At 34.1% G+C, this 23,124-nt stretch overlaps 1 pseudogene across 2 annotated transcripts; it reads left to right on the top strand.

Moving 5' to 3' along the window:
• Nucleotides 1–18,605: 18,605 nt before the first annotated feature.
• LOC149146300 (nuclear transcription factor Y subunit B-1 pseudogene) lies at nucleotides 18,606–21,817 on the top strand (annotated as a pseudogene). Of its 2 annotated transcripts, none has more exons than XR_016264128.1 (2): nucleotides 18,606–18,700; nucleotides 20,950–21,817. The product of XR_016264128.1 is annotated as a nuclear transcription factor Y subunit B-1 pseudogene, transcript variant X2 (transcript). The 2 variants fall into 2 exon arrangements; XR_016264127.1 differs by lacking the exon at nucleotides 18,606–18,700 and adding an exon at nucleotides 18,862–19,080.
• Nucleotides 21,818–23,124: the final 1,307 nt, after the last annotated feature.

The following is a 23,124-nucleotide window of genomic DNA, read 5'->3' as shown; positions in this document are numbered from 1 at the left end:
AATAATAATAATGGAAGAGTTGGTTGAATTGGTTTTTTTCCTGGAACAATGAACCCTAGCTTCTTGGACGCCGCCTCCTTTCCTCTGGCCGCCGCCTGGTCTCTGCTCGGCCATGATGTGGACGGCGGAGCGCGTTTCAGCCTCAGGGCGCTGGTTTTCCCCTTAAGCAATGATCTGCAGGCTGGAACGATGATCCATATTTTCTTGGATGCCGCCTCCCTTCCTCTGGCCGCCGCATGGCCTCTGATCAGCCCTGATGTTATCGGCAGAGCGCGATTCAAACACAGGACGATGGTTTTCCCCTTAAGCACTGTTATGCAGGTATTTCATCTTTGTTTGAAAGCTTCCCGCTCTTCTCTAGCTTCCGCTCGGATATCTGGGGTTGCCAGACTGTGGCCCTCCGTGGCTGCTTCTGGCACCCTTCGCTCCACTCAGACTGTAAACATGAAGGCCAAGGATGATCAGGTGGATCATTCTCACACTTTTCCTCAAATGACGACAAACGGGAAGTCGTTCTATAATCCGGAAGGCTGCTCAACCTTTTTATTACCTCCTCTGCCTCCCAAAGATAGCCAGTACTCTGTTTTAAATCTCCAAAAATTTTTCAGAACCCTGGATCTATCTGGACAATCCATATGGAGGCCTGATGGCGTGGGATGCATCAACAGTCTCAATGACGATGGAATTCTCCCATCCTCTTCTCTCAAGCCCTTCCGGCAAATTCAGAAAAAGAATACCTAGCAAAGCTCCTGCCTCCCCTCGTCTCAGATCTGCAGAGGAAAGAGGAGCTCCAATTTTTTTGTCTCGTTTCAGATCCAAATCAAGCTCATCTCCGGCAAAGCCATGCTTCAATGGGTGAAATCCACAGATCTAGTGCAGGACCTCAAGCACGCACTAGATCTCAAGCTAGGGATCCCCTCGGCAGCTCAACGATTTCTCTACGAAGGTAAACAACTTGAGGATCTATACTCTCTTTCTTTTTACAGCATTAAAAGAGATGCTTCCATTAGTATTGCCCTTCGTTTGAGAGGGGGAGCTGCAGGACAATCATCCTCAGCCAAGGCATACTCATACAAAGAGGTTGTCCATGCACAGAAACAGGAAAAAACAGTTCCACCAGTCCAGGCTCCCAAACCTTTTCTGGTGGACAAACTGGAGGAAACCCCCTCAATCGAAATCGGGCATCCAACGCTGGATGAGCAAACCCAAAAGTATGCAGAGCACGGTATTATATGCAGGTTCAATGGGCTATGGTCGCGCACAGCGGACCTCTACTAGTGGATTCACTCTAACTGGACCAACAACTGTCAGGTTCTATTATGCTCAAAAGGCTTTTTCATTACAGTGTTTGCTTTTGATGAGGACTACCAAAAAGCCTTAAAAGAAGGGCCATGGTTCTGGGGCTCAGCAGGTCTATTCCTCACCCCCTGGTTCCCAGACTTCGATCCATCTACAACAATCATCACCAAGCTCCCAATCTGGGTCAGACTTCCTAATCTCCCGGCACATCTATGGCACTTCGCAGTATTCCAAGGGATAGGTAACTCTCTAGGCCGCTTTCTAGACACAGACACGTCTAGAGGGGAAAAAGGCCTATACACCTTTGCCAGAATCTATGTAGAAATAGACATGAGAAAAGGTCTCCCGGACAAGATCAATCTCAAGATTGGAGACTTCCACTGGACTCGGAACTTGGATTACGAGAACACAGCCTTCCGATGCCGCAACTGCCATCACACAGGGCACCTTCAGAGCTCTTGTCCCTCGATGCCAGCCCAAAAAAAGAAAGCCAATCATAAGCAGAAATCCAAAAGCTGGAAGCCTCATGACCCTCCCCCCATGGATGATTTTGATTTTAGCTCGGATGAAGAGGAGGAGAATGAGGAGGAAGTGGCTACAAAGATGGCACAGGATCCGCCCTCGGCTGGGCCCGAAAACTTGTCTATCTAGCCATTCTCTCATAAAAGAATTCATGAATCCTCTACCTCGGATTCAGATAAGGAAAACTCTCAGTTAGCCCAGCTCAATTTTCAAACCTTGCCAGCTCAGCATTGCCCTCCTGAATGGGTCAAAATTGGTAAAAAGAAAGGGAAAAAGTGTCGAATAGTTGACTCTACCCATGTTGGGTAGAATCCTATGCTTTGCTTTCGTTCCTTGGTTCTTCTAATTACTTCCTGCTCAACTCTACCTTCTTCTCTCTTCTTCTAGGAGCCGAAGTGGATAGCATATCCTTTCCGGCTGCCTATGCTCCTGCTTCTTCTGGATGTAATTTCCTGATGTACATTTCTTTCCTTTAATAGACTTAATCATTACCAAGAAAATAATAATAATAATAATAATTTTATTTTTATTTTTTTTAAACGAGTTTTCTATTTATTTATTTAAAACAAAAATATAATTAAAAAATTTAAACAAACTTTCTTATATATATATATATATATATATATATATATATATATATATATATATATATATATATATATATATATATATATTATTATTAAAAAATAAAAATAAAAACTATGGGCAGCCGGGTGGGCGGAGGTCCGCCTCCCTGGCCGCACCACCACGGGCAGCCCGGGGGCAGGGATGCGATTTCGAGAATCGCCCCTCCGCCCTCTCGGCCGCTCGTGGTGGCACAACCATGGGTGAAGGGCCTACGCGGTCGAGGGGCGGGGAGGCGATTCTGAGAATCGCCTCTCTGCCCACTGGCCACCCATGGTGGTGCGGCCGTGAGCAGAGGGGCGATTCTTGGAATCACCCCTCTGCCCGCCCGACCGCCTATAATTTTTATTTTTTATTTTTTAATGATATTTTTTTTTAAATAAAAAAAAACCTTGATTAAATTTTTTTAATTTTTTTAATAATTTTTTTGTTTTAAATAAAAAAGTTGGTTTAATTTTTTTTTTTTTTAAATAAAAACAAATGGTTTAAAAAACAAATTTAAATTTTTTTATTTTTTATTTCCAAGAAATTACACAAGACTAGGCAATATATAGCAACACTAAATGCTATTTCAAACGACAAGTCCACACTGAACGCACATATATTGCACCACACATTAATTTTTTTATTTTTTATATATAAAATAAAAAAAATGAATAAATTTAAATTAAAAACATAAGTTTAACAAAAAAAATATTTGTTTTTTTTTTAATCAAAAATACATATTTCACATATATATATTTTTAAAATTTTCATTTTATTTATTTATTTATTTCATATAATTTCAGTTTATTGTTGTTTTTTAAGCCTTTTTTAATTTTACTAGTTTTTTTTTGGTTAATTTTTTTATTTTTTTTTATGGTTTATGAGATAATTTTTTCTTAACATTTTTTTTTTCTTTTGGTCTCTTTGTATATATTTTTATATATAATTTTTAACAAGTAATCAACATTTCAATCTTAATTTTAATGGTTTTTAATTTTTCTATTTTTTTTTAAACCTAGTTTGTTTTTAATTTTCTAATTTTTTTTTTTTTTAGTTTTTTGTTAATGTTTTTTAAATTTTTTATTTTTACCACTTAATTTTATAGTTTATTTTATTTTTTTTTTATTTTCCATATTTTTGATTTTTTTCTTTTCTTTTGCCAATTTTTTTTATGGTTTATAAGATTTTCCTTTTTCCTTTTTTTTTTAAATATGTGTTTTTACTATTTATTTGTTTATAATTTTTAAGTTTTTTTTTAGTTTTTTAATTTTATTTATTTTTACATTTTTATGATTGATTTTTTTTTATTTTTTATTTTTTATTTTATGTTTTGTTTTTAGTATATACTTTAATTTATGTTTTGTTATTTTTTAAACTTTTTTTTGTTTTGTCTTTTTTCTTTGTTTTAATTTTTTAATTTTATTTTATGTTTTCATTATTTTTTTGAAATTTTAATGTTTTTTAGGGTCATGATAAAATATTTTATGCCATTATTTCAAAATGTTGAAATATTACCCTTGAAAAAAAAAGTGTTATTCAAACATCAACACTTTTCATTTTGAGGGTGTTTTTTGGACAATTTTTGTACAAAAAATTGGTTTTCACTGTCATTTTTAAAACATGTTCAAAATTTATCCTAGAAAAAAAAAGGTGTTATTCCAGCATCAACACTTTTCGTTTTTAGCACTATTTTTTATGTTTTTTAGGGGTTTTTTGGCCAAAGTTCCCGTTTTGAGTTTATAGTTCCTGTTTCAAAGTTTACATTGTTAGATATGTTGAATGCGCTCAATGAAGTTGTTAGCCCTTTCAGATTCAGACTGCACGTGAGCCGAATCTGCCAAATCTACCTAAGTGGCTGCAAATGGTATGGCCACATCAATGGGGAATAATGGCTGAAATCCCAGCCCTACCTAAAAGGGGTTGTGGCCTGTTGAGCTATGGAGAGCTTTGTTGTAGCTGTGTTGGACATAGGGGAGACTTTCATCCCATGTGCGTGGATGATTTGAGTTGTACATGCGTAGAATGTGTGCGATCATCCTGTTGACAACCTCTATTTGGCCATCAGTTTGGGGATGGAAAGCCATAGACTTAGTGAGTTTTGTATCCAGCATTGACCAGAGACCTGACCAAAATACACTCAGGAATTTGTTGTCTCGATCTGAGATAATGGACTGTGTGATCCCAAAGTGTACCCACACTTGCTCAAAGAAGAGCTTAGCAGTGGCCTTTGTTGTGATACTCTTCTTACATGCCACCATGATGGCCATCTTAGAGAATGTCGATGACCACGAAAACGCAATCGTTGTCGTGCTTAGTAGAAGGAAGGCCCGACATATAATCCATGGAGACAAATTCCCAAGGCCAAGTAGGAGTAGGTAGAGGGGTATACAAGCCTTGCTTCTTGATGGTTGGTTTGGTAATGGCATAGGTGGTGCAGGATCTAATGTACTTCCCAACATCCTGACGAAGTTTCGGCCAATAAAAATACTTCTGAATACTGCCACAGTTTTCTCTACTTCGAAATTTCCAGCGAGCCAACTGTAGTGCACCTCCCAAATCATCTTGGCACGCTCACTTGAAGGAACACATATGTATCTCAAGTGGCATAACAGTGCAACTTAAAGGTGAAAATTTAGAACTTTCTTCCCTTCCAAGAGTGTCTGGTATATGATGTCAAAGTTTGGATCACTCTTGTAAGGATGCAGGCACCCCGATGTCTCATGGCCACAAGAGTTGAGCACAGTGATTAGCGCCATGGCCAGTGGTCGACGGAGGTAATCAACGACATTATTGGTGTTACCCTTCTTATACTTAATGTTCAAATGGAACTGTTGCAGATAGGTGGACCATTTCTGATGACAACCGTTTTGCAACTTCCCTTGTGTCTGTATGAACTGTAGAGGCTGGTGGTCTATGTGGATGACCGTTTCCTTCCCCAGAATGTAATGCTTCCATTGATGGCATGCCTATACAATGGAATACATTTCTTTTTCATAAGTGGGGTACTTTCAGACTATGTCTGAAAGTGTCTCATGTCGTAATCCATTGGATGCCCATGTTGAGTAAGAACTGCACCAATAGCATAGTCGGAAGCATCTGTCTCAATTTCAAATGGTTGTTGCAGTTATGGTAATGTGAGCACTAGTGTAGAATAGAGGTGATTCTTCAACTTGGAGAACGCCTGTTGCTGGGTTTCCAACCAAAAGAACTTGGCTTTCGCTCCTCCCTTGGTGACTTGACCTAAAGGCCAAGTGATATGAGATAACCCCAACAAGAACCTACAGTAGAAATTGGCAAGACCCAAAAAGCTGCGAAGCTTTGTTAGAGTGGTTGGGGTTGGCCAATCCCAAATCACTTGTATCTTGGATGGGTCCACATGTACAACCCTGATCATCAATGATGTAGCCCATATATTGAACCTGGGTCAGGCCAAAGGTATATTTATCCAAGTTAGCACACAACTTATGTTGTCGAAGGGTTTGAAGGACTTGTCGAATATGGTGGAGGTGCTCTTCCCAACTTTGGCTGAAGATCAAAGTGTCATCTAAATACACCACCACGAATGCATTGGTGAAAGGCCACAAGATGTCGTCCATCAGTCTCATGAAGGTTGCAGGGGCGTTCATCAATCCGAACGGCATGATCAACCATTCAAAAACATTAAGAAATAAAGTTAAAGCTTATATATTTCTATGTTTGAGCTATTATTTCTATCTTTGAAAATTATGTGTGTTTCTTAATTAAATTATTAAGGAAATTATAAAATTAATTTTTTATTAGTTAACCATAAATAAATAAAATATTAAACTCTATTCATAATTAATTGCACCATGAAGTATTTTATAACCCATTATGAGGGAGATGATGTAATATTAAGTCATAATAACAAAAATGATAACTATGTACCTACATATCTACATGAAAAGAAGGGACCTAAACCAAAAATATATATTTATATATGTATATATGGTAGTAATCTACTTTTTCTACCTTTTGGAGCTTTTTTGGGTATATTTTTACATATAATTTGCTCAAATTCCCGTAGAGATTTGTTGGAATCACAAGTTTGAGTTGCTAATTATCCACAATCTAAATTCCCTAGGGCTTATTCAAGAGAATCACAAATCTGGGTTGTGAACTATCCACAATCTAAGTTCCCTATGGGTTGTTCAAGGCACTCAATCCATTTATGCATTCAGAAATGCATTTTAAATAATGAAAGCTCGTGATTTGACAAAAATAATTTTGCTAGATTATAGGCAAAAACTCCAAAAATGTAATAATATCAAAAGAATGAAATAGTATAAATCCACTGCAAACTTGGATCTATGAGTGAATGAAATAGTATAGATCCACCACAAACTTGGATCTATGAGTGATCAAATTTCTTAAATTATGACGTTTTATCATTTAATAGGAAGGAATTAATATATAACATGGTATTAAATAAATAAATAATATACACTCTAATAAATTTGACACCTCTTATTGCTGGCTAGCTCTAGGTTTAAGATGGGTTTACAAATTACAAAACTCTTACCAATTTTGAAATTGTAAAACTAATTTAAAAAACACTACATACACACGTACAAAATAATAAGTAGTTGTAAGTACATAATCACTACTTCTTTGACAACACCAAACATTGCTTTTAATATATTGATGACAATGATGATGGTTCAAGAAGAAGAAATTTGATCTATATAACCTTAAGAAAGGTAAGAGTTTATTTAGATTTCCTTAAATATGTTTGAAAAACATTAAGAGGTAAAATTAATGCTTATATATTTCTATGTTTGAAAATTATTTCTATATTTGAAAATTATGTGTGTTGTTTATGTTTTATCTTTATGAGTTATTAAATTATTAAGGAAATTATAAAATTATTTTTTATTAGTTAACCATAAATAAATAAAATATTAAACTCTATTCATAATTAATTACATCATGAAGTATTTTATAACTCATTATGAGGGAGATGATGTAATATTAAGCCATAATAAGAAAATTGATAACTATATACTTACATATTTACATGAAAAGAAGGGAATTAAACCAAAAATATATATTTATATATGGTAGTAGTAGTCAACTTTCTCCACCTTTTGGAGCTTTTTTTGTTATACTTGTACATTGAATTTGCTCAAATTCCCATAGGGATTTGTTGGAATCACAAGTTTGAGTTGCTAATTATCCACAATCTAATTTCTCTAGGGGTTATTCAAGAAAATCAAAAGCTTGGGTTGCGAGCTATCCACAATCTAAATTCCCTATGGGTTCCATTTATGCATTCAGAAAAGAAATTTAAATAATGAAGGCTCGTGATTTGACAAAAACATTTGCTAGATTATAGGCAAAAACTCCAAAAACGTAGAATACCTAACAATATCAAAAGAATGAAATAGTATAGATCCAGCATAAACTTGGATCTATGAGTGATCAAATTTCTTAAATTGTGACCTTTTATCATTTAATATGAAGGAATTAATATATAACATGGTATTAAATAAATAAATAATACACACTGTAGTAAATTTGACACCTCTTATTGCTTGCTAGCTCTAGGTTTAAGATGGATTTACAAATTATAAAACTTTTACCAATTTGGAAATTGTAAAATTAATCTTAAAAAATCTACATACACACATACAAAATAAATAACTACATAACTTTAATGTTGGATATGTTTCTTTGACAACACCAAACATTGCTTTTAATATATTGAAGACAATGACAATGGTTAACATCCAATAAGAAGAAATTTGATCTATAGGACCTTAAGAAAGGTAGGGGTTTACTTAGATTTCTTTAAAAAATTATTTCTATGTTTGAAAAGCATTGAGAGAAGTATTCTAAGATCACCCCAGTTTTAATGATTTTTTTACTAGCCTTCCTCAATTATGGTGAACTTGGAATGTTTCTCTTAATGTTTTCAAGCATAACAATAAAATTTTAAAGAAATCTCAGCAATCTCTTATATTCATTAAGGTATCATGGACCAAATTTAGTTTTAGTGGATGTTAATCATCATCATCATCATCAATATGGAAAGAGTTGTTATATGTTCTTAAAGAAGTATTTAGAACATTAAAATTGCATAGTTATTTATCTGGTACATATAGACTATTTAAGATGAATTTTACAAAGAACATAATTTCATCTTAAACTTGGGCTATAAAGCCTCAAGAACAATCAAATTAATCATTAAACACCATTTCATGTATTGATTCTTTCGTATCAAATGATAAAATATTTACACTTAAGAAATTTAATAAATCAAGGTAAATTTGATCTCGAGTATTTTATAAATCCAAGTTTAAGATGGGTCTATGCTAATTCATTTTTCTACTCTTTGTTAGGTAAAATTGACTTGAGGCTTGAGTCAAGGTTGTCCTGGTTAAATAGTAGTGGTTTTGGTAACATGGTATAGTGTACCCGTGGTATTATGGTCTGTGGTATTGCATGTAATGAAGCTTATAAAAGACTGGGTATACATCATTGTAATGCAGGCCTCGATGTGAGTGGTGAAGGCTCACTTGGTTGGATTGGCCTAGGTTTCGGCCAATGCTAATGAGATCTCATTAGGTTGGGTTTTTCCCAGATTTGAATTGGCCTGGGTTTTGGCCAATGGGGTTTTCCTAGATTTGGAGTTTTCCTGGATAAATATTATGTGCATAATATTTATGTGTATGTGGTTATTTTATTATTCCTCTCTGTAAATCTCATAATAATTTCTGGCGGCTGTAATTTTCTTAACGATTCGTATCAGAGCTAAGTTGCCTTCAAAAGGACTTTTTTTGTTGCCAAGGATTTGTATTCGCATGTTAGATAGAGAGATAATTGAGTTTTGCTTACAGATCTGGATCAAAAGCCATAGATTATGAAGCAAAGTTGCACGCTATTGGGTCATGAAAGATTCAAGTGGATGAGGAGGATATGTGCACGCAGATTAATTAATTGATGAACCATGTACCTGAGGCGGTTACAGTTGGTGACCCATGTAATTCAGTAGATGGGTTCTTTTTATATGGTCATTGATGTCATATGTACAAAGACAACAACAAGGGTAAAAAATTTATTCAGTAGATGGGTTTTTTTTTATATGGACATTCATGTCATATGTACAAAGACAATAACAAGGGTAAACAATTTTATTATTATTATTATAATGGAGTGAGATTTTTAACTTGCATGTAAATGGGCATACTACTGTAATAATGCATGACCCTAGGTAATTACCGGTAAAGTCTGGGTTAGACCTAGGTAATAGGGGGATGTATGTCATGTTAACAAATCCTAGTTAAAAAGTTTGAAGGGGGTAAGGGCTAGCCTAGCAGGTTTTGGTTGGATTTAGTCAAGGAATCCGTATTCAAATTTAAGGGGGAATTGTTAGGTAAAATTGACTAGGGGTTTGAGTCAAGGTTGACCTAGTTAAATAGTAGTGGTTTTGGGCACATGGTATGTTGTACCCATGCTATTATGGTTCGTGGTATTCTATGTAATGGAGCCTATAAAAGGTTGGGCATACTTCATTGTAATGTAGGTCTGGAGGTGAGTGGTGGCTCACTTGGTTGGATTGGCCAATGCTAATGAGATCTGCCAATGGTAATGAGATCTCATTGGGTTGGGTTTTTCCCAGCATTTGGGGTTTTCCTCGATAAATATTATGTGCATAATATTTTTTTTTTTTATACAGTGGAATCGGCAACAGGGGCAGCCTCGCGACTCACGTTACACGGGGTCGATTCTGACCGTTACCTATATAACCACTGGGAACATGCGCCCGCCCCTCTCCACAGCTACGTTTTAGTCCGAGGGATTTGAACTCGTGACCTTCAGTGCGGAGTCGCCTTTCTAACGACTTCCTGCGATGTGATTACCAACTCGCCTACCCTCGTGGGGCTTATGTGCATAATATTTATGTCTATTGTATCTGGTTATTTTATTATTATCTAGGTGAAAATTATAAATGTAAACTTTCAGCAAAGATGACTATTTGGTAATTGTGGTGAATAATTGGGAAATCCTCCTTTCTAATAAAAAGAAATTGATGATGTTGTTATGTATATATATACATATTTTTTTTATGTTTTATTTTGTCATGTAGATACATAGTTTTTTTTGTTATCACTTCACATTAAGTGACAACATCTTCTTTGTATTGAGCTATAGGGCACTTTGTCGTGTAATAAATCTTTGAAATGGAGAAGATCTCCCCATACTTGCCTATAGAGTACATAGTTGTAAAACACTTCATGGTCCAACATATCTTTAGAATTGACAAATCTCCCCCATACCCTAGTTGTGTAACAAATCTTTAAAATTGAGAATATCTCCTCTATAGTAGTTGTAAGCTCCTCAAGGTGCAACCAACCTTTGAAATTGAGATCTAATTTGAGTATGCCCATAACATTTTAAGAGAAAGTACTATTCATTTTCAACCTTCTAAGTGTCAAAAATATTATAGATTCTTTCATTTTACAGAGTTTGCATTTTGAAAATTATTCAAAGTTAAACTTCACTATAGAACTAGTGAGAATTTATTCTAATTTAACATTTTATCATTATAAAAAAAATATTATAAGAGAAAGCTTTTCAGATTAATTACATCATTAGGATTTGGTTCACATTTGGAACCAACTAACATGGTTCGTCCTCACAACAAGGTGGGAAAAAAATCATACAATCTTCAATATTCTCACCATTTAAATGCTATGGCCAAAAATTTGCAAAACTCAATCAAGTATAAATAACCTGTGCTAGAGCTTATTTTCCAAAAGATAACTCCCACTTCAACATCTCTCCATAACATTTGAAAAGAAAACATGATAAAGACTTACTCACTATATAGTTTTAAGAAAATATTACTCTACATATTCATAACTGTCATAGATTATATTAGTACTCTAACACGTAGTTTAACTTATAGACAAAATAGACTTTTTCACCGCACAACAATTTTAAGAAAAAATGTACAATTTTTGTTATTTAAAATGCATTTTTGAATGCATAAATAGATCACCGCCCTAAAAACACTTGTGAGTAAGCACTCAAATTCTACTAATTAAACAACTTATACTCAAGTTTTTAAAAATCTCAACCAAACTTTTTATTAAAGGAAATAAAAAATAAATTATAAAAAAAATCATTTTATTCATAAATTAAACTACCCCATTGTTCCATTACTCAGGAAGATTCCTTTAGAAACGCCTCGTCAGGATGAAGCCTCGAACCCAACAAAAGATTTTCTCATTATGATCAGGTAGTTAACAACTACTGAAGTTTGAAATAAACGAAACGTATTTTCCCACCTTTTCCAGGTGACGAACTAGTAGTGTATTCCTGGTGTTTCCCGGTAATTTCGGCTTGAAAGTTGTAACGCAGTTGCCCGGGCCGGCAGAAGCGAAAATACAGCGAATCCAAGAACCGCCCCGTCGAAACTCCGCCAAATTTAATGGCCACAAGAGTTGAGCACAGTGATTAGCGCCATGGCCGGTGGTCGGCAGAGGTAATCAAAGACATTATTGGTGTTTCCCTTCTTATACTTAATGTTCAAATGGAATTGTTGCAGATAGGTGGACCATTTCTGATGACAATCGTTTTGCAACTTCCCTTGTGTCTGTATGAACTGTAGAGGCTGGTGGTCTATGTGGATGACCGTTTCCTTCCCCAGAATGTAATGCTTCCATTGATGGCATGCCTATACAATGGAATACATTTCTTTTTCGTAAGTGGGGTACTTTCAGACTATGTCTGAAAGTGTCTCACTATGGTAATCCACTGGATGCCCATGTTGAGTAAGAACTGCACCAATAGCATAGTCGGAAGCATCTGTCTCAATTTCAAATGGTTGTTGCAGGTATGGTAATGTGAGCACTAGTGTAGAAAAGAGGTGATTCTTCAACTTGGAGAACGCCTGTTGCTGGGTTTCCAGCCAAAAGAACTTGGCTTTCGCTCCTCCCTTGGTGACTTGACCTAAAGGCCAAGCGATATGAGAGAACCCCAACATGAACCTACAGTAGAAATTGGCAAGACCCAAAAAGTTGTGAAGCTTTGTTAGAGTGGTTGGGGTTGGCCAATCCCAAATCACTTGTATCTTGGATGGGTCCACATGTACAACCCTAATCATCAATGATGTACCCCATATATTGAACCTAGGTCAAGCCAAAGGTATATTTATCCAAGTTAGCACACAACTTATGTTGTCGAAGGGTTTGAAGGACTTGTCGAATATGGTGGAGGTGCTCTTCCCAACTTTGGCTGAAGATCAAAGTGTCATCTAAATACACCACCACGAATGCATTGGTGAAAGGCCACAAGATGTCATCCATCAGTCTCATGAAGGTTGCAGGGGCGTTCGTCAATCCGAACGGCATGACCAACCATTCAAAAACATTAAGAAATAAAGTTAAAGCTTATATATTTCTATGTTTGAGCTATTATTTCTATCTTTGGAAATTATGTGTGTTTCTTAATTAAATTATTAACGAAATTATAAAATTAATTTTTTATTAGTTAACCATAAATAAATAAAATATTAAACTCTATTCATAATTAATTGCACCATGTAGTATTTTATAACCCATTATGAGGGAGATGATGTAATATTAAGTCATAATAACAAAAATGATAACTATGTACCTACATATCTACATGAAAAGAAGGGACCTAAACCAAAAATATATATTTATATATGTATATATGGTAGTAATCTACTTTTTCTACCTTTTGGAGCTTTTTTGGGTATATTTTTACATATAATTTGCTCAAATTCCCGTAGAGATTTGTTGGAATCACAAGTTTGAGTTGCTAATTATCCACAATCTAAATTCCCTAGGGCTTATTCAAGAGAATCACAAATCTGGGTTGTGAACTATCCACAATCTAAGTTCCCTATGGGTTGTTCAAAGCACTCAATCCATTTATGCATTCAGAAATGCATTTTAAATAATGAAAGCTCGTGATTTGACAAAAATAATTTTGCTAGATTATAGGCAAAAACTCCAAAAATGTAATAATATCAAAAGAATGAAATAGTATAAATCCACCGCAAACTTGGATCTATGAGTGAATGAAATAGTATAGATCCACCACAAACTTGGATCTATGAGTGATCAAATTTCTTAAATTATGACGTTTTATCATTTAATAGGAAGGAATTAATATATAACATGGTATTAAATAAATAAATAATATACACTCTAATAAATTTGACACCTCTTATTGCTGGCTAGCTCTAGGTTTAAGATGGGTTTACAAATTACAAAACTCTTACCAATTTTGAAATTGTAAAATTAATTTAAAAAACACTACATACACACGTACAAAATAATTAGTTGTAAGTACATAATCACTACTTCTTTGACAACACCAAACATTGCTTTTAATATATTGATGAGAATGATGATGGTTCAAGAAGAAGAAATTTGATCTATATAACCTTAAGAAAGGTAAGAGTTTATTTAGATTTCCTTAAATATGTTTGAAAAACATTAAGAGGTAAAATTAATGCTTATATATTTCTATGTTTGAAAAATATAGAATTAATGCTTATATATTTCTATGTTTGAAAATTATTTCTATATTTGAAAATTATGTGTGTTGCTTATGTTTTATCTTTATGAGTTATTAAGGAAATTATAAAATTATTTTTTATTAGTTAACCATAAATAAATAAAATATTAAATTCTATTCATAATTAATTACATCAGGAAGTATTTTGTAACTCATTATGAGGGAGATGATGTAATATTAAGTCATAATAAGAAAATTGATAACTATATACTTACATATTTACATGAAAAGAAGGGAATTAAATCAAAAATATATATTTATATATGGTAGTAGTAGTCAACTTTCTCCACCTTTTGGAGCTTTTTTTGTTATACTTGTACATAGAATTTGTTCAAATTCCCATAGGGATTTGTTGGAATCACAAGTTTGAGTTGCTAATAATCCACAATCTAATTTCCCTAGGGGTTATTCAAAAAAATTAAAAGCTTGGGTTGCGAGCTATCCACAATCTAAATTCCCTATGGGTTCCATTTATGCATTCAGAAAAGAAATTTAAATAATGAAAGCTCGTGATTTGACAAAAACATTTGCTAGATTATAGGCAAAAACTCCAAAAATGTAGAATACGTAACAATATCAAAAGAATGAAATAGTATAGATCCAGCATAAACTTGGATCTATGAGTGATCAAATTTCTTAAATTGTGACCTTTTATAATTTAATATGAAGGAATTAATATATAACATGGTATTAAATAAATAAATAATACACACTATAGTAAGTTTGACACCTCTTATTGCTTGCTAGCTCTAGGTTTAAGATGGATTTACAAATTATAAAACTTTTACCAATTTGGAAATTGTAAAATTAATCTTAAAAAATCTACATACACACATACAAAATAAATAACTACATAACTTTAATGTTGGATATGTTTCTTTGACAACACCAAACATTGCTTTTAATATATTGAAGACAATGATAATGGTTAACATCCAATAAGAAGAAATTTGATCTATAGGACCTTAAGAAAGGTAGGGGTTTACTTAGATTTCTTTAAAAATTTATTTCTATGTTTGAAAAGCATTGAGAGAAGTATTCTAAGAGCACCCCAGTTTTAATGATTTTTTTACTAGCCTTCCTCAATTATGGTGATCTTGGAATGTTTCTCTTAATGTTTTCAAGCATAACAATAAAATTTTAAAGAAATCTCAGCAATCTCTTATATTCATTAAGGTCTCATGGACCAAATTTAGTTTTAATGGATGTTAATCATCATCATCATCATCAATATGGAAAGAGTTGTTATATGTTCTTAAAGAAGTATTTAGAACATTAAAATTGCATAGTTATTTATCTGGTACATATAGACTATTTAAGATGAATTTTACAAAGAACATAATTTCATCTTAAACTTGGGCTGTAAAGCCTCAAGAACAATCAAATTAATCATTAAACACCATTTCATGTATTGATTCTTTCGTATCAAATGATAAAATATTTACACTTAAATTAATCATTAAACACCATTTCATGTATTGATTCTTTCGTATCAAATGATAAAATATTTACACATAAGAAATTTAATAAATCAAGGTAAATTTGATCTCGAGTATTTGATAAATCCAAGTTTAATATGGGTCTATGCTAATTCATTTTTCTACTCTTTGTTAGGTAAAATTGACTTGAGGCTTGAGTCAAGGTTGACCTATAGTGTACCCTTGGTATTATGGTATGTGGTATTGCATGTAATGAAGCTTATAAAAGACTGGGTATACATCATTGTAATGCAGGCCTCGAGGTGAGTGGTGAAGGCTCACTTTGTTGGATTGGCCTAGGTTTCGGCCAATGCTAATGAGATCTCATTAGGTTGGGTTTTTCCGAGATTTGAATCGGCCTGGGTTTTGGCCAATGGGGTTTTCCTAGATTTGGAGTTTTCCTGGATAAATATTATGTGCATAATATTTATGTGTATGTGGTTATTTTATTATTCCTCTCTGTAAATCTCATAATAATTTCTAGCGGCTGTAATTTTCTTAACAATTCGTATCAGAGCTAAGTTGCCTTCAAAAGGACTTTTTTTGTTGCCAAAGAGATAATTGAGTTTTGCTTACAGATCTGGATCAAAAGCCATAGATTATGAAGCAAAGTTTCACGCTATTGGGTCATGAAAGATTCAAGTGGATGAGGAGGATATGTGCACGCAGATTAATTAATTGATGAACCATGTACTTGAGGCGGTTACAGTTGGTGACCTATGTAATTCAATAGATGGGTTCTTTTTATATGGTCATTGATGTCATATGTACAAAGACAACAACAAGGGTAAAAAAATTATTCAGTAGATGGGTTTTTTTTATATGGACATTCATGTCATATGTACGAAGACAATAACAAGGGTAAACAATTTTATTATTATTATTATAATGGAGTGAAATTTTTAATTTGCATGTAAATGGGCATACTGCTGTAATAATGCATGACCCTAGATAATTACCGGTAAAGTCTGGGTTAGACCTAGGTAATAGGGGGATGTATGTCATGTTAACAAATCCTAGTTAAAAACTTAATAATGCATGACCCTAGATAATTACCGATAAAGTCTGGGTTAGACCTAGGTAATAGGGGGATGTATGTCATGTTAACAAATCCTAGTTAAAAACTTTGAAGGAGGTAAGGGCTAGCCTAGCAGGTTTTGGTTGGATTTAGTCAAGGAATCCGAATTCAAATTTAAGGGGGAATTGTTAGGTAAAATTGACTAGGGGTTTGAGTCAAGGTTGACCTAGTTAAATAGTAGTGGTTTTGGGCACATGGTATGGTGTACCCATGGTATTATGGTTCGTGGTATTCCATGTAATGGAGCCTATAAAAGGTTGGGCATACTTCATTGTAATGTAGGCCTGGAGGTGAGTGGTGGCTCACTTGGTTGGATTGGCCAATGCTAATGAGATCCGCCAATGCTAATGAGATCTCATTGGGTTGGGTTTTTCCCAGCATTTGGGGTTTTCCTGGATAAATATTATGTGCATAATATTTATGTGTATTGTATGGTTATTTTATTATTATCTAGGTGAGAATTATAAATGTAAACTTTCAGCAAAGATGACTATTTGGTAATTGTGGTGAATAATTGGGAAATCCTCCTTTCTAATAAAAAGAAATTGATGATGTTGTTATGTATATATATACATATTGTTTTTATTTTTTATTTTGTCATGTAGATACATAGTTTTTTTTTGTTATCACTTCACATTAAGTGACAACATATTCTCTGTATTGAGCTATAGAGCACTTTGTCGTGTAATAAATCTTTGAAATGGAGAAGATCTCCCCATACTTGCCTATAGAGTACATAGTTGTAAAACACTTCATGGTCCAACATATCTTTAGAATTGACAAATCTCCCCCATACCCTAGTTGTGTAACAAATCTTTAAAATTGAGAATATCTCCTCTATAGTAGTTGTAAGCTCCTCAAGGTGCAACCAACCTTTGAAATTGAGATCTAATTTGAGTATGCCCATAACATTTTAAGAGAAAGTACTATTCATTTTCAACCTTCTAAGTGTCAAAAATATTATAGATTCTTTTATTTTACAGAGTTTGCATTTTGAAAATTATTCAAAGTTAAACTTCACTATAGAACTAGTGAGAATTTATTCTAATTTAACATTTTATCATTATAAAAAAAATATTATAAGAGAAAGCTTTTCAGATTAATTACATCATTAGGATTTGGTTCACATTTGGAACCAACTAACATGGTTTGTCCTCACAACAAGGTGGGAAAAAAATCATACAATCTTCAATATTCTCACCATTTAAATGCTATGGCCAAAAATTTGCAAAACTTAACCAAGTATAAATAACCTGTGCTAGAGCTTATTTTCCAAAAGATAACTCCCACCTCAACATCTCTCCATAACATTTGAAAAGAAAACATGATAAAGACTTACTCACTATATAGTTTTAAGAAAATATTACTCTACATATTCATAACTGTCCTAGATTATATTAGTACTCTAACATGTAGTTTAACTTATAGACAAAATAGACTTTTTCACCACACAACAATTTTAAGAAAAAAAATGTACAGTTTTTGTTATTTAAAATGCATTTTTGAATGCATAAATGGATCAGCGCCCTAAAAACCCTTGTAAGTAAGCACTCAAATTCTACTAATTAAACAACTTATACTCAAGTTTTTAAAAATCTCTTCTACTAATTAAACAACTTATACTCAAGTTTTTAAAAATCTCGACCAAACTTTTTATCAGTGGAAATAAAAAATAAATTATAAAAAAAAAACATTTTATTCGTAAATTAAACTACCCCATTATTCCATTACTCAGGAAGATTCCTTTAGAAACGCCTCGTCAGGATGAAGCCTCGAACCCAACAAAAGATTTTCTCATTATGATCAGGTAGTTAACAACTACTGAAGTTTGAAATAAACGAAACATATTTTCCCACCTTTTTCAGGTGACGAACTAGTAGTGTATTCCTGGTGTTTCCCGGTAATTTCGGCTTGAAAGTTGTAACGCGGTTGCCCGGGCCGGCAGAAGCGAAAATACAGCGAATCCAAGAACCGCCCCGTCGGAACTCCGCCAAATTTAATCCACACGGCACGCCAACTTACCGTTGGTTGTAAAACGCGACCCGATCCGCGAAAGAACGTTGAAACAAGGCAATTAATGGAGTTGATCGTGGTGTGGTGTGGTGTAGTGCAGTGCATTGTATTGAATAGAAATGATTTGGTGAGAATCTTTTTGAGTGGCATTGTTGCAGAAGATTCAATGTTATTGCTGGCATCCATGCATGATTAATTCTCTGCCACTTTCAGCACATGTCACTCACATTCGTTTTATTTCTGTTTTATCAAATTGGGTTTTTTTATCATTCATTTAAATCACCAATAAAAATGAAAATAAATGGAAACCCTAACATATCTCCCACATTACAATGTGTGCTCTAAAGCTTGCACTACAAGTCTATACCTCCTCCATCTCATGTTATAAATACCAGTTGGCTTCTTTATGGTCTCTTTGCATTATTGATTGGCTGGCTGTTTTCTCTCTTCTGGAGCTCGATCTTCGGTCTTCATCGATATCATAATCTCTACCTCTATCTCCATCGGGTAAGAAGTACATGATCATTCCTATCTCATGCAGTTACATTCTTTTGGGTCCTCCAGAGACTGGAGCATCAGTGAAGTTGGCATGCATTCTTCCTAAAATATCACACACACAGACACTCATCCTTTTTCATGGAAATTGCATCTTGCGCAGTTGTCTACCTGGGGTGATTTCATTTAGGGTTTTCCATGAGAATGTAGGGTATTCCATTTACTGTTGAGACAAATCTTGTTTCACCTGCGTTACAAAGAATGAATTCCTTTCATATTTAGAATGCATGCCATTCATATTTAGAATGCAGAGACTGTTTAACCTTTGGCAGTTTTGACAGAAAATATTGTATATGTTGGTTTTCATTTAAACACAGAGTTAGAAGCTATATTTGTTTGCATGCATCAACAAATGGACCATGATTTGTTCATATTCAGACCTCTCAGATTTGCAGCATTGCCTTCGATTCCACTGATGGTTGTCATTCCTTTTTAGGATTACTTGTTTGTTTTCATCTGGGTACTAGTTGTGAGCTCATGTCCATCTCCATAGATTTTCCTTCTGAAGGTCTTTGAACTGTACTATTTGCATTTATTTCATATTCTTCAATCTGATCTGTAGAGTTTTATTTTTCTTTGTTTGTATTTACAGTACTTTTAGGAGCCTTTGCCTTTTATTTCTGTCTCGATTGTTTGTGTCTTAGTATAGATACGAATAACCATTTCTGGTTTCTGTTGGCTTATATTGTGATATTGCAAGAATGCTGGGTATTTCGCAGTATTTCAGTTGCCTTATGTCTGAACCAATGCTTATCATTCATGATCGAAGATACGAAAATATCGTGTAGATTATATATCCAAGCAACTATCTATCATTCAATAGTATCCTAGGTTAATCAGGTTAGAACAGAAAATGATAGGACAGCCTAGAGTTTTCAGTTCTGTCTATTCATTCTAACCCTAATTTAGCAGTTTATCGCAATGCATGGAAGCTTTGGCTTGGTTGATATTGAGAGTGGAAGCAAGTACTTTGTGTTGGATGACCTAGCTTAGTAAGGGTTTCCTATCTTATCAGGGAAAGTGCACGAAGTGGTCGTGCAATACCTATGGAACTAATTCTCCCAATGCATGTTACATTCGGGGGTGCATCAGAGGGTATCAGACAGACTACATTCCCTCTCTGAATTTGTGTACTTATACCTTCTCTTTTCTTTTCTTTCTTTTTTTTGGGTTTTTTAATTTTTTTTCTCAACAGTGTCTCTAAGATGGATCTTCTTTTGATCCATAACATGGATCTTTTTCTGGATTTAAAATATGGACAATTTTCATCTTCGTTTGGATTCAAAACATGGACAACTTTCAAACAAGTTTTTGGAAAATCCAAACTAGTTATTTAAAAAAAACACACCACAAAAACTTAAAATCTACCAAGCTACTTGGTTGTTATTGAAATTGACAAGCTCTCAGACTTACTATCTATCTGATTTCTAGTCCCTAAAGATGTTGCCCCTGAAATCCACCAGTCCCTAAAGATGTTGCCCCTGAAATCCACCAGACTACTTGATTATTTTTGAAAGCTTACTATCTATCTGCTTCTAGCCCCTAAAGATGTTGTCCCTGAAAGAGTGTAGTGTCCGCCCTAAATTGGAACAGTTTCCTCCCTAAATTTAAAACTGGAAAAACTTCCACACAATTCTTATCCCATGCAAAGATGTAGTGAAAACTACATAGTTATTAAAATCTATAAAACTACATGGTTGTTTTTGAATAGAATAGTCTACTATTGTTTCCATCGGCACGGCCCAGTATTGTAATACAATATAATAACTTTATTTAACTATTTGACATGTACATTGATTAAGGGTTTATTTCTACAAACAGGGCTTCGTTGCCTCTGTATGTTTGTAGGTATGATGTCCGAAGTTGGCAGCCCTACAAGCCAGGACAGCCGCAACTCTGAGGATGGAGAGAGGGAGAACTGTGCTGTGAGAGAGCAAGATAGGTTCATGCCCATTGCTAATGTCATTAGGATTATGAGGAAAGTTCTACCCACCCATGCAAAGATTTCTGATGATGCAAAGGAGACCATTCAAGAATGTGTGTCTGAGTACATAAGCTTCATCACCAGTGAAGCGAACGATCGTTGCCAGAAGGAGCAGAGAAAAACTATCACTGCTGAAGATGTTCTCTGGGCTATGAGCAAGTTGGGCTTTGATGATTATGTGGAGCCATTAACTATTTACCTCCAGAAATACAGAGATGCTGAAGGCGATCACAGAGGCTCAATCAGGGGTGAACCCCTTCCAAAGAAAGAGATGAGTGGTCTAGCTAATTTGCCTGCTGGTTTTCAGATGGGTCATCCTCCTCTTTATGGCACCTCAGGAATGGGCTATTACAAGGATTCAATCACAGGTTCTAATATCAATTATGATCCCTATGCTCAGTATAAGTGATCAAAGTTGAATTGGTTTCCCAATGTTGATTCTGGTCCTATGAGATTATGAAGGTTTTTCTCCAACTCACGAGGTCCTCTATCTAAGGTGGTAATGATTTTGGTTCGTTTCCACCTACAGATTTTCTGCGTTATTCTCCTTTAATTCCTGTGACAGTGAGTTACTCTCTTTATTCTCTACCCAGTGATAAACTGTTGAGAATAGACTGATGGATGCGATTCTATGTTTCTAGGGTTTTATTAATTTAAAAGACTGCCTATCTTAAATATATCTATGAACGTTTTTAAAAGCAAGTGTCTGTCTGAATTATTACAATGCCATAATCACGTTCTAATGTTCTGACTTCCGCTGTTATTGGGTTTTGATTTCTAACATTCTATTTTTCCAGATTTCTCTGTTGTTTGCACCATCAGTTCATGAAGTCATTATTAACCGGAAATTGCACAGAATGTGAGTTTTTCCTAAATAGATTTTGCTGTAGTTTTAACATTGAGATAAAATACAGTTGACATTGTGACATGCACGTAGGGAATTTGATAGAGGGAAGGCCAATTTGTCAAATATTTCGCTGGTTTGTTGGTAGATAAATTGCTTCACATTTTCGATCCTTGTTCAAGATAATTAAATCAGAAACTTAGATTTCTCCATCATTTCAACCGAATACTAATCTATCAGATGTACGGATTAATAAACAGAAGTTCGCCCTCGTGATTGAAGAATGGTTATCTTTTTTTCTTTGGAGAATTGCAGGCGAAAATGTGAATGAATAGTTTATTTAAAAAAGAATTAATAGTGATTCGAATCTTATAAAGAGTCGTTATTGTTATTGCTATTTTCTCTGTTGTCTAAGGAAATTATAGTCTTGCGAAGATATGTTTTATTGAATTAATTTATGAAAATATTGTTTGTTAGATTGTAATCGTGTTACACAATAAAATTATATTATTGAGAAAACATATATCAATTATTTGAAATAATAATTGTTTGGAATTTCAAATAATTGTCTGGAAATTTACTAAGCTTATTGTGTTTTTGGATTATAGCTACGTTGGAAATTGAATTAGCTTCTTTTGAAAAACCTAAAAATCAAATAAGACTGATCCATAAAACTGGACAAACCAAATTTACGTAAGGCATTTACTGCATACTAGCTGATTTACAAATCCGTCGTGGCAGAATTTGAGGACTGTAAAATTTATTTTAAAAGTGATATTGGGTAGTACGTGTATTCCGTTTTATTTACTTAAAGAAAGGCATTTTAAGGGATTCTACTGCATGCTAGCTGATCATGATGGACAGATATCCCTTACGTCAGAATTTGACATATAACCGGACACAGATTTTATTTTGGATAGTATGCGAATGTCTCTTTTTATCTTTTCCTAAGGATTTTTAATGATTTTAGTTTTTCAAATAAAGTATAAAAATAATAAAAATGAAATACATGTCTCTAGTTTTTATTACAAGGGTGTAAGTTTTAATAGAGATATAAATATGAATGGTTCCAAAATTCAACTTTGTCATTATTTGAATTATTTTTGTATTTTATAATTTACTACTAATGTGGTCTCTCTTAAATTTATTAGCTTGAATTAAATAATAA

This window comes from Pinus tabuliformis, chromosome X (assembly GCF_031772625.1).
Source record: "Pinus tabuliformis cultivar Carrire ecotype Pingquan chromosome X, CPIR1, whole genome shotgun sequence".
NCBI lineage: Eukaryota > Viridiplantae > Streptophyta > Pinopsida > Pinales > Pinaceae > Pinus > Pinus tabuliformis.
Note: the sequence above shows the minus strand (reverse complement) of the source record. Positions and strands in the feature narration are given on the sequence as shown.